This window comes from Vitis riparia, chromosome 4, assembly GCF_004353265.1.
Source record: "Vitis riparia cultivar Riparia Gloire de Montpellier isolate 1030 chromosome 4, EGFV_Vit.rip_1.0, whole genome shotgun sequence".
Classification (NCBI taxonomy): domain Eukaryota; kingdom Viridiplantae; phylum Streptophyta; class Magnoliopsida; order Vitales; family Vitaceae; genus Vitis; species Vitis riparia.
Genome location: NC_048434.1, coordinates 11,892,063 through 11,908,850, shown reverse-complemented (window position 1 = coordinate 11,908,850; position 16,788 = coordinate 11,892,063). Strand labels below are relative to the sequence as shown.

Here is a 16,788-nt window from a genome sequence, read left to right as displayed (position 1 = left end):
TTATCAAATTGAATGATATAATCAGAATGTAATCACTCCCAATTTGGCAAAGACTCCAATTAATTTAAAAGGATACATGAATTTCTTGAACAGTTAAAATACATAGAATACTGAATCTCCATTAAATTTAAAGATGATGTACACTCTTAATTTTAACAGGGAATCATATTAATTTTAGAATATATATATATATATATATATATATATATATATATAAGAGTTTGGCGTGGGAACTTATAATATCATTATCAATGATAACAATCCAATAAACTAAATAAAATGTTAAATAATAAATAAATTGAAAGACCAAAGATGATTTTTTCCGTATGCCACTTAGCCTGGATTTCGTGCAGGGCACTAAATCCCATATTTGTTTGGACCCACACATCCCCTCAAATTTTGTGCTATATAAGAGGTGTCTTCTCAATCCCCAAATACTCGAAGCAAGCCCTTGAGAACTAAGACTCAGTAAGTGTTTGTGGGTAGAAGCGAGAGATAGAAGCGTAGAAGATGGTGGTGAAGGTGTATGGTGCAGTTATGGCTGCATGCCCACAGAGGGTGTTGCTTTGCCTTGTAGAGAAGGGACTGGAGTTTGAGGTTGTCCATGTCGACCTCGACTCTGGCGAGCAAAAACGACCCGAGTTCTTAATTCGTTAGGTGAGAAATTGTATGAAAGACTTAGCATGCCCAAACAGAGATATACAGTGGCATGCCACATATATTTACAAACTAAAAAATATTTATTCTATGCGATTATATTTTATCAAATTCGTTATCGATCGATTTTAGAACATTTCTTAACGTATTAACATAAATATGATGGTTTTAGTTACACTGGATATACTCTTTTCTATGTGTTATGTTTTCTCCTTACCTGATTTTTCTTTGTACATTGCCTTCTAACATGAAATGTCCAATTATTTTGTAGCCTTTTGGGCAAGTTCCAGTGATGGAGGATGGCGACTTCAGGCTTTTTGGTACGAGCATAATCATCTATAATTCTGCATACAAAATACTAGACTTTATCAACTATTTTTAAAAATAGATTGCGTAGAAACAATTATGGGAAATTAAGGGTCTGGTTATATTTTTTTAAACTTGTTTTTAAAAACTGTTTTAAAATTAAAGAATAAGAAATAATTTTTAAAAACAAGTTTCACAAAATATGGTCCAATGAGACTATATTTTTCTTTTGTTTTTAAAAATTAGTAAAAACACCTCTTACTTGTTCTTAAAAAAATGTTTTATATTTTATTTTATTTTTAAATATTATTTTCAAAGAACAACAGTCAAATAATTAAGAATTTTTTAAAATAATTTTCTATTTAATTTTAAAAATAAAAAAGTGTTTTTAAGTCATACCATCAAACAAACTCTAATGATCTCAAAATATTTAATTCTTTGATCGAAGCAAACTGTAACAAGGTGGAAGCCACTCACATCTTACCTTCAAATAAAATCAGTTAGTATTTTATATATAGTAAGCAAAACACCATCTTTTGGTATTTTTCATATTAGGTTCTCTTCTTGGAAAAGCATTGCATTATTGATATTATTTAAAAAACTTCTAGATTTGAAATATCTTGAATAATCTTAACATGATCCAGAGTTTACTTAGTCCAATTACAGCTTGCACAAAACACGTCCAAATTGTAAAAATGACGTTTGTAAATGATAATTTTGATGCTTGAAACTCCAGAGTCGAGGGCAATTATAAGATACATTGCGGCCAAGTACGTGGATGAGGGTCCCAACCTAGTGGGAAGGAGCTTGGAGGAGAGAGGTCTTGTGGATCAATGGTTAGAAGTGGAGGCAAACAATTTGAACCCTCTAATTTTCACAGTGGTTCTTCAGCTGGTAATCCTACCCCGGATGGGGGAGAAAGGTGACTTGGCACTAGTTCGAAACTGCGAACAAAAGCTTGACAAGGTGTTTGATGCGTACGAGCGAAGGCTCTCCAAGAGTTGCTACCTTGCAGGAGATTCATTTACTCTTGCTGATTTGAGTCATCTTCCGGGCATCAGATATTTAGTGAATGAAGCTGGAATGGGGCACTTGATCACTGAGAGGAAGAATGTGAATGCATGGTGGGAGAACATCTCCAATAGGCCTGCTTGGAAGAAAGTCATGAACCTTGCTTCTTGATTTGTTGTGTGTGTATATATATATATATATATATATATATGTCTATATGTGTGTGTGTGTGACTTTATCTTTACTAGTTGGTTTGCTTGTCAAGCATGGACAACTATATATGTCTAATGTTTGTATGCCTACTTGCTTATGTATGACTTCTTCTCAATTATGGATCACTTGATGTACTTTGTTTGCTTATCAATTATATATTGTGTATTATGACTACTTGTACCTTGTGCTAAAAAAAAAGTGAATTATAGCTACTACCCTTGTGATTTGAAATGGTGTACCATTGATGAGCAAGAATCCCTGAATTTTATTAATTGTTATTTGTGTGTGAGCATTCAACCCTCAATATTACTTTTGATTCCATTGGTTTTATATGAAGGGCATAGTTTTAAAAGGTGTGCTTTAATTGCATCTAGGCTCAAGGTACAACCACTCCTTAGTTATAGTGTCTCACTTGCTAAGACATGTGCCTTATTGAAGAGGTGTACCTTATCAACTTTACTATTCCTTTTTAAATGTTTTTATTCTTGAAATTTCTAGTTGTATATTGAAACTTATATAATTTAATTATTTTTTTATTAAATGTTTTTTTAAAATGTTTAGAATCTTAAATTTTTTATTGATTGGATTAGATTCCGAATCATATTTTATAAGATCAATATATATCCCATGTTGCATTTCGCTTTACTCAGGCACACGCCTTGTGCTAGTTGTGCCTTACACCTAAGCTATAGGAGACTTTTACTTCTTAGGTGTGCCTTGTGCCTTAGGTGTGTCTCGCACCTTTTAAAATTACGAGGAGGAGCATGCCATGTGTTTTTCTCTATTGAAAAATTAATAATAATGACATTTTATCTTTCACTACTCAAAATTTTTTCTCTCAAACAAGTTATTCAATGCAAGTCACATGCAAATGAAATAACACTCCCCATACATTATATCAACACAACCACTCATTTTCACATGCCCCTTGACATCAATCAACAAAAACATAAATATATCTTATTTTTTCAAAGCTCTAATAGCCAAATTTCAGCTCATGATCCAATTAACACAGTCAACATAACTCAATGAAAAATATCATAAGTTAATGAAATACTAATAATAATAATAATAAAAAACAAGATGGAATAGAGAGACCATGACACCAATTTCTTAATATGGAAAACCTCTTAAGAGATATTAGATATATATATATATATATATATATATCACAAGCCTCAAGTTATCAAAACATCCATTATGAAAAAAACTTTAACTAAGTACAAGGATTTAACTAACTTAAGCTTCCAATCCTTTCCCGGATCACTTGCCTAAAACCTTCAAACTTCAACTATCCACTTTCTTCTTCTGGAGCATTTTTGGAGTCCACACTAAGCTTGATCTCAGTCTCTTCATGATTCCATATATACAAAAAAAAAAAGTTTTACCTCAAAATGGTGAGTATGAGTAAAGATGAATAACACAATGAATCAACCCATTTGGAACAAAAATTTCTCACTCAAAAATTGATTTTCAACTCAAACCCTGGTGATTTTCTCTTAAGGCAAACACTCCCTAATGTAATAAAAAGAACTTGAAGCTTAAAATAGGGTTCTCTCACTCTCACAACTGTCATCTCCCATTATAGAAAGAAAGCTTAGGTATTATGGTTTTGAAACCATCCAACAATTGAGATTTATTTGGAAAATCATGAAAATTTACAGGTGTGATTGAAATCTAATCGATCAGATAAGACTAGAAAAAAATAGGTTCAACATAAACCATTACCCTTTAGTTTGATCGATCAGAAATCAATCCAATTGTTTTAAACACATTATTTTACACCCTGAAGCTTCAATTTCGTTTTCCAATAAAAGGATAAAAATTTAAAACATGGTTGATTAATGTTTGTCATCATCCATTACCTCAAATGCACTTATCAACTCCTCTAGCCATTTTCAAATATGAACAATTTGGAAAAGGCAAGTGTCCAAGGGAGGATTTGAAGAGTATAAACTAAGAGACACAATGAAAGTTTTAACCCAAAATTGGCAATACACAAATACGCTTACCGATATGTTGCAAAAAAACTTAAGAGTCGACGTGACCATGTTCCAAAATATTAGACAAAAACCATTGTGCTCTCTTGTAAGCTAACCTTATTCTAATGCTTGCTAATAGAATTGAATGCATTGGTTTATCCTAAAATCATCAAGTTTTCTCTTTTTTTTTTTCATGCCAATGTTTACTACTTCTACATTGTTCAAGTCAAAAGTTGTACAAACTAATGCACTTTTGTCTATTTATTTATTTTTAATTAAGTGCATGACAAACAAATGTAGTTAGTCAATGTTGGATTTATTTTGTATGATTTGGATTTCATAGACACTATTTGGGATTTTTTTTGTACTAAAAATAATCATATTTATAAAAAAATTATCAAAAAATAAAATGATCATTACTATCCTAATTTCCTATCAGATCGATAAAATTGTTTGGTTTCAACATATATGGTCCTTGTTGATATTGAAATTATGGCAGTGGGTATAATAAACGTAGGAGATTATTAGATTAGACATATTTCCTCAAAAACATGATTAGGCATATTATTACCAAATCTCTACTAGTAACTAAACCAACTAATATGTCATATTTTTTTCTTTGTTTGTCCACCTTTATGAAGTAATTTTTTTTTTTACCTTAAAATTAAATTAATCAATACCATATTTTTCTCTTTTGTAGGTCATATTTTGGGGTGGTGGTGGTGGTGTTGATTATCTTCAAAAAATGATACTAGAGGATGCCTTAGAATAATTAGAACTTGTAATCAGTTAAAAATTAGGCCCTTTCTTCCTTCCCACCAAAATTACTTGAACCCCTATTTTCACACGTCCTATATGTTTTTATTTTCTATATTGTTGGTTGTATGCTTATTATAGTCGATCAAGTTTGGCATGTCAACATGTCATGGTTATTGTGGGATCCTCTCTACAAGGTTGTCTTGAAGTCCACCACCTTTTCACAACCATTTGGTTAGAAGTGTCGTCTGGGAAACCACCCTCAGTCGGATAACCCTATGGCCCTTAGGCCGGGTGACTGATCCAACTCGAAGTAGGTCAGACGGATAAATCTTACATAGATACAACATGACTAAGGCATGACCACTTATCATGCATTTACACATCCATTAATGCGTAGATTGTGCGCCTGACATACTCCATATTAACTACAGTCGTTATGGAAAACATTCCAGTATTAGCGGCTCATCATGGCAAGACAATTGTTATGCATCGACAATCAATGTCATCAGATCGCACAATCAAGCGCAATCAAGGTGTTATTAAGACACCTGGTAAGACGTTACACCGCAAAAGGTATAAATAACCATACATACTCTACAAAGAGGAGGATGAACTTTCTTTTGAAAAAAGAATTTGACTTGCTTAAGACACTTACTGACTTTAGCATTGGAGGGATGTACTCAGACAAATTATCCGAATAGCCTTTGTGCAGGGATTATAGTCATTTGCATCTTGAAGAACTTAGATGAAACTATTGGCCATCTTTTTCATCCAGCTCATGGCAGCGAGACGAGACTACCTATTCGGATTGTGTTACAACATTGGTGCCATCTATGGCAAGCTGGAGGCTCCATGGTAGTAAATGTGGGGAAATGCTCCAAGAGGATGTCTAGCTCTTCTTGACTGGGCACATCAACTGGAGGAACCGACGGAGTATGTGCACTGGGCGTAGAGTCATCACCATATATGGTGATCATCTCCCCTAACCCGTGGAAAGGAATGCTTTCCACGTTTTACGTCTTAGAAGCAAGTGAAGATGGAGGAATTGGTATTGGTGAAGCATTGGTAGCAAGCCTAGAGGACAAGCCATTTTCGTCCATCCTTTGTTTCTTTGATGAAGACCCGACTTCAATGGCCTCACTCAGTCGTTTCTATTGCCACTCAAGGAATCCAATTTACATATTGACAACCATTTATTTTTCTTCAGCTTCTTCAATTATAGGTGGCAAAACCGGCTTGGCAGTCTCATACCACTTAGTTTACTCTGCTCTAAACATTTCGTCTGGCTTGGTCACGGTCTCCTGAACCTAAGGTCGAATGATAGTCTTATTTTTTTCTAGCTAGAAAGCAAGGTTTGAAGCCACCTGGGAATTGGAACTAGGGGCTTAGCATAAAGTCCCCTCTTAGCATTTTTTTTTCGTGAGTGTCTAGACTAGCTTGTCTTGCCTCGATGTCAGCAAAACGGGTAGCCTCGTAGAAATGCAAGTCCTTCAGCACGAAGTGCTTAGCCGCACAAGGATTGGTGGTGCTAGCAACGGAAGAAGAGGGATTACAAATAACTTCACTTGAGCAAGTACGACCCTCAAGTTCTTCTCGGTGAGCAACACACTATGATTTCGTTCAGACTGGTCAATCTCAAATAGTTTGTTGAGGTGGGCGAATGATGACTTATCTTCCCACTCAACCAAGTGGTCCCGCCTATCTTTGTCTGCGTGAACAAAACATATATTAATGGACGTCACAAGGAAGTGAAAGTAAGCAATAGATAAGTCCTATATGAGTAGTGAAAATGTTCAATACTTGGTATTTTTAGAGAACGTGTGGGCTTAAATAATCTATCTGGACCCTTAATTGATCCACTCCATGGATTGGACACTAGCACATGTTCTTTGGCCCAACCCTTCTTGGAGTCCAACAGTTCGATTACGAACTACAAATAGAGGATGTGAGCCAGTAGACTAAAGCGTTCTTTGGGGCTCATCTTTATTGTAGAGACAAACAACACCTCCATCAAGGACAAGTCCAATTGGTATAGGGTGTTTAGCACACTGCATCCCATCAAAATTTGGATGACGTTGGGATGAATGAAAGCAGGAGGGATTCGGGAGAAATACAAGAATTGCTTCACCAATGAGGGAATGGGCAGACGGAGTCCCGCTGCAAACTGTTCTTTGGTGAAGTAGATCATGTTGTTAGGAAACCCATCTGTAGACGAAGTCTCTCCATCTGATAACTAGATAGAGATAGACTTCAGGATGTAGCAGTGAACATAGAATTCCTGCTCGAACAACTTGCTAATCACACGCTTCGTGAGGGAACGATTAGACCAAGATGACTTAGCCGCGCCACGCTGAGTTCTACTGCTTATAGATACGATCCCACTTCTATCCATAATTGCAAATGGAAAAAAGGTTTGAATAAACACATGTGTGGAAGAAGCACTAACTAGTTAACACAGGGACACCCTACAAAGACACTTAACTGAAAGCTACACTTGTCACACGGATCTTGCCCTAAATGACTTAACACAAAACTTGTTGGGCAAGTCATAAAAATAGAGATTGAAGAGAAACTTAATACCTAGTAAACTGCATTGTGGTGGAACCGAAATCGCCTCGCCGAGAATGTACCACCAATGGTGGAGAGAAGACAAATTACCAAAAAGTGATAGCAGAGGGGAAATAAACCATCTGCCTAAAAAGAACTAACCTATTTAAGGGTATGGTTGCAAAAAATCATGACGTTCAAAGGGGTGCGCCGTTTGACACCACGCCTCGATTGATATGACTCCTCGAAAATTGAACATGTAACATTTGGATTTTGGGTGCCACGATTTCAAAATCTCCAAAAGTCACAACTCTTACATTTGGTCGTCTAATACTCAAGCCCACCTGCAAGACTTAGAGGGCATTGTGGGATCCTCTTTACAAGGTCATTCTAAAGTCCACCACCCTCTTAGGATCGTTTGGCTAAAGGTGTCGTTTAGGAAACCGCCTTCAGCCAGATAGCCCTATGGCCCTTAGGCCAGGTGACTAATCCGACTCAAAGTAGGTCAAACGGATAAATCCTACACGGATACAACATGACTAAGGCATATCTGTTTATCATGCATTTACACATCCATTAATGCATAGATTGTGCGCCTGATACGCTCCATATTAACTATAGTCATTATGGAAAACATTCCATTCTTAGTGGCTCATCATAGCGAGACAATCGTTATGCATTGACAATCAATGTCATTAGATCACGCAATCAAGCGCAATTAAGGTGTTATTAAGACACTTGATAATATATTACACCGCAAAAAAAGTATAAATAACCATGCAAATTCTACAAAGAGGAAGATGAACTTTCTTTCTAAAAGAGAATTTGACTTGCTTAAGCCACTTATTGACTTTAGCATCAGAGGGGCATGTTCGGACAAACTATTTGGATAGCCTTTGTGTAGGGATTATAGTCGTTTGCATCTTGAGGAACTTAGACGGAGCTATTGGCCATCTTCGTCATCTAGCTTGTGGCAGCTAAATGAGACTACCCGCTCGGATTATGTTACAACAGTTATGACCATTATATCCATTAGAATGCCATTTTTTTCATGCTTTTGGTTGATTTGGAAGTCAATAAAGGTACTTTCCTATGAAAAAAAGATTGACTAATTCCTAGAATGCTATGCTTTACTAAGCTTTTTTCCCCTTTAAATAGAATTTTAACTTATTCCATTTTTATTTTTTCTTTATTGCATTCCAACAAGATGTAATGAAAAAGTACAATAATTGAACATTAAAAAAAAAAAAAAACAAACAAAAACAAAAACAAAAACTAGTAAAGTCTTTCTATGAACCACAAAAATCAATATTATGAAAAATCTTGACATCATTTCACTTTTCACTTATTGAAACCAAGGTACATCTTTTTATGCACAATTTAAAATTATCATTTTTATTTGTCAAACATCTTAAATAAAATAATAGAAAAAAAAAAGTTGACATAAGCATAGTAGGTAGTAGGAGGCATTGAGAAAAATTCACATTTTTCATTCTGCATTTATAGTTTGTACATAGTTGAAATTGTTGGTTTCTTTGGAGGGGAAAAAACTATTTATAGTAAACGTAGTGAAAAAATGAAGTATTATTTCTCCTCCTTCTGGTATTACACTTTAAACATATTTTGTTTTTGTTTATTATTTTAGATAGAATACAATGATGGCTTTGAATTGCACAAAGTGTAAATGAAAAAAGAAATTTGACTTAGTTCGATGAAATAGACAACTTTTTTGTTGATCAATTAATGAAGCAAACATATAAAAAACAAAAAATTTGAGGAGTTTTTACCAATATAGCTTATGAAATTCGAGAAATTGGTGAAAATTTTTACTTAAAAAAAAAAAAAAACACTTTCATGTTGTTCAAAATGTTTTTTGAAGTGGTAGTGGATTTTGTTTTAATGAATCAACTTAAATTATTAAAAGCCAATACAAAAGTATGGACTATTTACACTGAGGTGAGCTAATCATTATTTTCTTTTTCTTTTTGTTGATTTTTGAATTATTAGAAATAAAAATTTGTATACAATGTGTGGGCTCACATGTTTCATGTGCATTCCTGATGGTGAGATTTATTTTTATTAGAAAATTTTGATTTTTATTTTAAAAGTTGGATTTGTCACTTATTTTATTTTTTAAAAGGAAAAATAAAAATATGATAGAAAAAAATCATATGAGTGACTACTTATTTTTAAAAAGATAAGTCTATAAATCAAAAATAGATTCGAGATTAAGTTACCTATCAAGAAGATAGGTGATAAACAGTTAGTATGCCTACTATCTCTAATAAGCAAGTGGATGAAACTTTGCCATAAATTAACTAATTAATGGATACAAGCTTAATAATAATAAAGAGAAATAAGTGTTTTTGAATTGCATGGTGTTATTTATATAAATGAGATTTAATTAATAATTTTAATAATTTGATTTTTATTTATAATAAAATTAAGCCTAAATTACAAAATATTACCAAATTGATTTGTAACGAGGATTTTTTTTAACGTCATCCAAGGATGCAATAATAAAATAAAAATAAATTAATAAATTATAAAATAAAAATATAACAATAATAATGGCAAGATTTTGATCAACACATTCTTAATATACAATAATAATAATAATAAATTCTAATTTTGTGTACATATTTACAAAGTTCATAAAACACATCTTTTTTGCATCATTAAATTTGATACACATTACAATGGTAAAAATTTGATTCAAATTATTTACAAAGTTAATTTATAAAAATAAATGATTTTCTTTAATAATTTAATCATAAAAAAATGTAATATGTCCAAAATCTAATCTTAATCTTATAAACTTACAAAATTAATTCACAAAACGATTTCTTGATTAATATTGACGTAAGAAATTTGAATCAATTCACATGGATATACAAAAAAAAAATGATTTTTCTAATTATTAATATTAATACAATAAAAAATGATTTAGTTAATATTAATGACTTGACTTACATATAAAATTAATTAAGAAAATAGTTTTCCTTATTTTATTAATGTCACAAGACAAAACAATCCAATTCATGTAATCTCACAAAATTTAAGGCTATGTTTGGTTCCCAAAAAATTTGAGGAAAAATGTGAGGGAAAGAAAATAAAGAGAAAAAGTGGAAGGAAAGAAAAAATGAAGAAAAATAAAAAATAGATTTAAAATTAATAAATTATTTTTATACGTTTCTTTAAACTCATTTCACTTAATTTCTTTTATTATATAAAGATTAAATAATTTTAAAATATATAAATTTCTAATTAATTTTAAATTATATTTATTTTAAAAAAAAATTATAATAAAACCAAATATAAGAAAACCATTTTCTTTTATATTTTTTTTTCTTTTCTTGATACTTTCAAGGAATTAAACATAACCTTAAAAGAAACAATTTTTTATTTCATTAATGTAAAATATAAAGCAACCCAATTCATATACTCCTATAAAATTAATTTTTTAAAGGGGACCTTTTTATACAATCATAAATAAATTAAATAAAACAACATTTATATTCGAACTTTATGATACAAAAGATCATTACCTAAATTATTGAATTCAATCTCATTTATATAAATTAAACCATGCAACTCTTCTAATTAATTATAATACAACCACCCCCTCTCCCCCTCTCCTTTCTTTGTTGTGAGAGTTGCTATTGTTTTTTCCTCACCACTAAAGAAACATTCCCCTTTCTCTCTCTTGCTTTCCTCCTCTCCATCCCCACCTTTCTCTGTTATGAGAAAAAACCCCTTGGTTGTTTTCCCGTTCCCCACTTGGTGCTCCAAAGAAACATTCCCCTTTCTCTCTCTTGACTCTCCTCTCCTCCGTGATCTCTCTTTCCCTTTTATGTTGGGTTGGTGAAAAGGAAAGAATCATTCTCCATGGAAATCCTACCAACTACCCCTTTTTGTCTTTCCAAATCTAATCTTTTTGTTTAAAAACTCTTATTCTTTCTCTCAAAATTGAAGATTTTACCTAAAAAAAATTCTGATTCTTCCTTCAAAAAATTCTGATTTTCTATTTAAAAAAATTCCTATTTTCCTTACAAAAAAAAATAAAAATTGCAACTTTCCATTTTAAAAAATTCTGATTTTGTCTTAAATTCAGATTTTCATTTTAAAAATTACTGATTTTCATTTTAAAATTTTCTGATTTTACCCTCAAAATATTATAATTTTCTCTTAAAAATTTTGATTTTGCCTAAAAAAAAAAAAAAAAAAAATCTAATTTTACCTTAAAAAATTTCTGATTTTGTCTCAAAAATTATATTTTCGTCTCTTTTCAATCCTATCTTTTTCCTCAAAAATAAATAAAGTAAAATAAAATAAAATAAAATATAATATAATAAAATTACAAATAAAAGTGTATGTGCTAAGAGTAAAAAGACATAAAGTTTCTACTCTAATGGGTTTAGAAATCTATGAAAAAAAATTGGACCTAAAACTTTGTGTAAAAAGACCCTAGAATCAATTTTGGGTCTACAAAATGAGCCATAGATTTCGAATAGACATTATTATAATTGAATTTAGATTTTATTAATATTTGTTTTTCATGATGTTTAAATTGCTTAGATGCATCTGGTAGCATCTAAACTAATATACAAGTGTGGACCCCGCATTTCTGCTCACGCGTTTCCCACTCGATGGCGAGCTCGATTTTTATTTGTGAAAAATGATTTTTATTGATTAAGAAAAAATTGACTTGGAGTCGCCACTTATTTTTGTTTTATTTTTAAAAGGGTAAACAAAATAAGAAAGAAAAACCCTAAGTGTGACTCCTTATTTGGAAAAGGTGATCTACAAAAAACCGGATCGGGTTCGGGGGTCAGGTTACTTATCGGGAAGGTACGGTAGAGACCGTAGCACCCCTCTAAGCCCCTAAAGTCGGGTCTCTACTAATAGAATGAAGCAATCATGGCAGTGGACGAGTAAATCAATGAGTACCCAGAATAAATCATGCACACGTGAGAATCAAAATATGCTTAGATAATTACCAGAGTGAAAGTAGGTGCGTACCTGGGCAGTGATCCATAAAACGCTATCAAGAAATGAGGTTAGTGCACAACTAAGGAATAATTTCGAGCATGTCATAGAGCAGAATAAAATCAATCATGCATGGCAATTAAATCAATCAATCCTCCAATCGATCATAAAATCCCGTATGTGGGGTCCCCCACCAAAGCCCGATCGATCTTGCATGAATTAATCTCACAAATTCCATTATTCTAAAATTATGAAAATGACATTCACGCTTATATAAAATTAAGAGAGAAAAAAAAGAAGATTATTTGAAAACCAAAGTGGAATTAAAACTATTCGAGTGAAAACTGGATTTTTGAAATTTATTTGAAAATTGAAGTCCCAAGATTATCTCATAATTGGAGTTTTAGAAATTATTTGAAAATTGAATTTTTAGAAATTAAATATAAGAATGAGAATTTTAGAAATTAAATTTTGAAAGGAATTGGAATTTCAGATATTAAATTTGAGAATCGGAAATTTGAAAATTTATTTAAAGGCGGAATTTTAATAAACAAATAAGTGGATAAATAAAGGAATGGAATAATAATAAGGATGAAATAAATCATTAAACAACTGAATGTGAATAGTGGAATTTTTGAGATTGAAAATTAAATTTGGAAAACGGAATTTTGAACTTTAATTATTGGAATTTGTAAAATAAATGAATGGAATAATAATAATAAGGAGAATAACATTTAAACGAATGAACGTGAATAGTGGAATTTTTTCGAGATCGAAAGTTTGAAGAGTTATTTAGTAATGGGATTTTAAATAAAAGAATAAGTGAATATATAAATGAACAGAAATAATAGTAATAATGATTAGGTAAATAATTGTGAAAATTGGGAAGTGAACTTAGGAATTGGAAAATTGAAGAATTATTTAGAGATGGAATGTCGGAAAATTAAATTTCGAAAACTGGAAACCCGAAAAATTATTTTAAGGATGGAACGTCGGAAAATTAAATTTCGAAAAGTGAAAACCCGAAAAATTATTTTAAGGATGGAATGCCGGAAAATTAAATTTCGAAAAGTGAAAACCCGAAAAATTATTTTAAGGATGGAACGCCGGAAAATTAAATTTCGAAAAGTGAAAACCCGAAAAATTATTTTAAGGATGGAATGTCGGAAAATTAAATTTCGAAAAGTGGAAACCCGAAAAAATTATTTTAAGGATGGAATGTCGGAAAATTAAATTTCGAAAAGTGAAAAACCGAAAAATTATTTTAAGGATGGAAGGTCGGAAAATTAAATTTCGAAAAGTGGAAACCCGAAAAAATTATTTTAAGGATGGAATGTCGGAAAATTAAATTTCGAAAAGTGGAAACCCGAAAAAATTATTTTAAGGATGGAATGTTGGAAAATTAAAATTCGAAAAGCGAAAACCCGAAAAATTATTTTAAGGATGGAATGCCGGAAAATTAAATTTCGAAAAGTGAAAACCCGAAAAATTATTTTAAGGATGGGATGAAAATTAAATTTGGAAAACGGAATTTTAAAAATATTGCTTTTTTTTTTTTAAAAAATAAAAAAAACGGAATTTGGAAAATAAATAAATAAATAAATAAAATAATAGTAATGTTGGAAATAATAAAGATTAAATAAATGAATGAAAAAAATGGAATCTTGGAAATTATAAATTGAATTAGGAATTAGGAATTATGGAGAATTGAACTTTAATATTAAAACATGAAGGAATAAATAAATAGATAAATAAAGTGGTGAGTGGTGGAATAAATAAATAGGTAGATAAAATGGTGAGTGGTGGAATAAATAAATAGGTAGATAAAATGGTGAGTGGTGTCGGCAGCTTGCATGCCAAAATGGCCATGCAACGTGTTACCCAGCGAACATTCATCACTCTGAGACTTATGGTAGTTTCCCAGCAAAGTGAGCAAACAATCATCACTTGATCAATCATCGATATTTACATAACATCATGGACGGAAGCTAAATCATTCAAACTCATCACCGCCTTAGATGGGTTGGGACTCAAACGCTTCATTACCGGAGGTCTCAATGACGGCATCCGAAGTGGGCTTTGTTCAGGCTGGGTGTGAGCATTTTTTCTGACCTCATCACAGCTTCTATAAGCTCGACATGCGGCTGGTCTGGTTTATTCACTTTAGCAGCTAAGTAGCGTGCCAAACAGTCTCACAATGTCCACATCAGCGCCATCAACCGAAGCTTTCATGGATTCTTCATGAGGGGTATGTGGTGTGGGAATACGGGTATGGGACTAAGAAGGGTGATGACACACATGGGAGGTGAGAGATGGGTGTAAGGAGGAGTGAGTGAGGACGTGGGCATGGTGGATACGTGATAGGCATGGGCGTAATGGAAATATGGGTAAAGGCGTGAAAGATTTTAATGGGTATGAGGTACGGTTTAGTGAGAGAAATGATGGTGAGAGGGTGTAGAAAGTGGCTAACATGGGTATGAGGGGGGTGAGCAATGGCATTGACATAATGAACCTCCCATTATAGCCATACATTGAAATCCAACCTCGTGCATACATCTTGAACACGGTCAAAATACCTTCTGCCACAGAACCATGAACTCCTCCAATCTCCTTGCCCAATCAGTCTTGTCTTCATATCCACAGCCAATGACATGGTTCGTCTCTCTTAAAAGGGTTTCAAGTTTAGTTGACGGAAGAATGCCGCCTCTATGGATAGATTTGAGTCACCAGTACAAAACAAGCTAGATGTCTCATTTACAGATGAAATGAGTGGAGCGTAGCCATGGCCTTTCTAGTACTCACAGACAGGGAGCATATCTCCTGGGTCCTCTTACTCCTTCAAGTTGAGATGGAAAGTCTGATCCCCTCTATGGCCGAGCACCAATGACAAAGGGAGAACAGCAAAAACAGAGCACAAGCAATAGACACAAAATGACCCTTTACACGCATCATTTCATATAACGATCCATGGGCTCACATACAGGAGGTGTGTCAAAATGTATTTCAAACAGATTTCTAAGAGAAAACCAGATGGGCATGACTAACAACTCACAAAAAAAAAAAAAGAACGCAGAACAGAGTCTGAAGGATAAGTCAAAAAACCAGATGCAGAATATGAGTGAGCAAAATTAGATACTAAAAAAAAAAAAAAGTAAGCATCTTAGCTGATCGCCTCTAAAAACTGAGGTAGCATCTCATGCTAGCTAGAAAGCATAATAGAATGTGATGAACACAAAAAGATCCTCAGCTAGCAGGAAGAATACCTGTATCGCCCTCCTGCAAGGTGTTTCCCAGCGTGTTTTTCTTCTTCCTCTTTTTTTCGTTCTTTTTTGTTTCCTCTCAGCTATCCTTTTCTCTTCTCCCTTCTCTGAAAAATCCCCTCTCCTTTTGCTTTCGATCACCTCCAGCTTGAAGCCAAAAACTTCCTTTTTATCTCTTCCTGTTTTCATCTTCCACAGCAAGCCACTACCTGCCTTCTCCTGCTCCCCTCGTCAGCAAGGATGACGTCCCTGATCCATGAGCATGGCTGCCCCTGTCTCCGCAGCTGATTTTCCGGGTGTGGAGAAAAGAGGGACCCCCCCCACTCAGCTCAAGTGCTGCCCGGTCTCTCAACCTCAAAGGGGGTCTACAAATATGCCCCTCTTCGGTAGAGCTCACGAGTGTAAAGAATATGAACACTGGAGTGAAAGCAAGTGTGAGTAATGAGTGGAATGAAGTGAACTCTACCGAAGAAACCAAGAGACCCCCACAGCGATGCTAGTGAAACATGAACTCACTTAAACTCACAGACAAACACGAAGGCTCTAAACCTGAGAGAAAACGATATCTCAAAATGTCCCTGAAGCCACATTGAGGAGCCAGGCTTTCTTTAAGACGTCTCCAAAAGTGACTCGAAAGACCATATCAAGGATGAGTAATGGTCGAACCACTCTAGAAGTACCGGAAAGAATGCGCCAGAAGGAGACTATCCTAAGTGAACTATATGAAAATGGCAAATGTAGGGTGCTCAATAACATGACAGAAATACGTATCATGAACTCCAAGGACATCGTCATAAGTAGCGAGAAGGGAGATATGAAAGGACAATGACGAATAGGCGATAAGCACGAGGCGACAAGGTGAGGAAAACGAGGATAAACGCAAATCCATGAAGGCAACATGCACAATGCTAGTGGATATGAATGTCGGGCCTGTGACTCTGAATGATACAGATGAGAAGGAATGACTCTAAACGTCAAAACACGAAAAGGTGATGACTCAAGGTGCCTGAAGGGACATGTACAATGGCTCTAGACGCCAAACTGAAAATAGTGATAACGGCTCT

The 16,788-nt window shown here is 33.5% G+C and overlaps 1 pseudogene; it reads left to right on the top strand.

The window, feature by feature from the left end:
• Positions 1 to 510: 510 nt before the first annotated feature.
• On the top strand, positions 511 to 2,145 carry LOC117912387 (annotated as a pseudogene).
• The last annotated feature ends 14,643 nt before the right edge of the window (positions 2,146 to 16,788 follow it).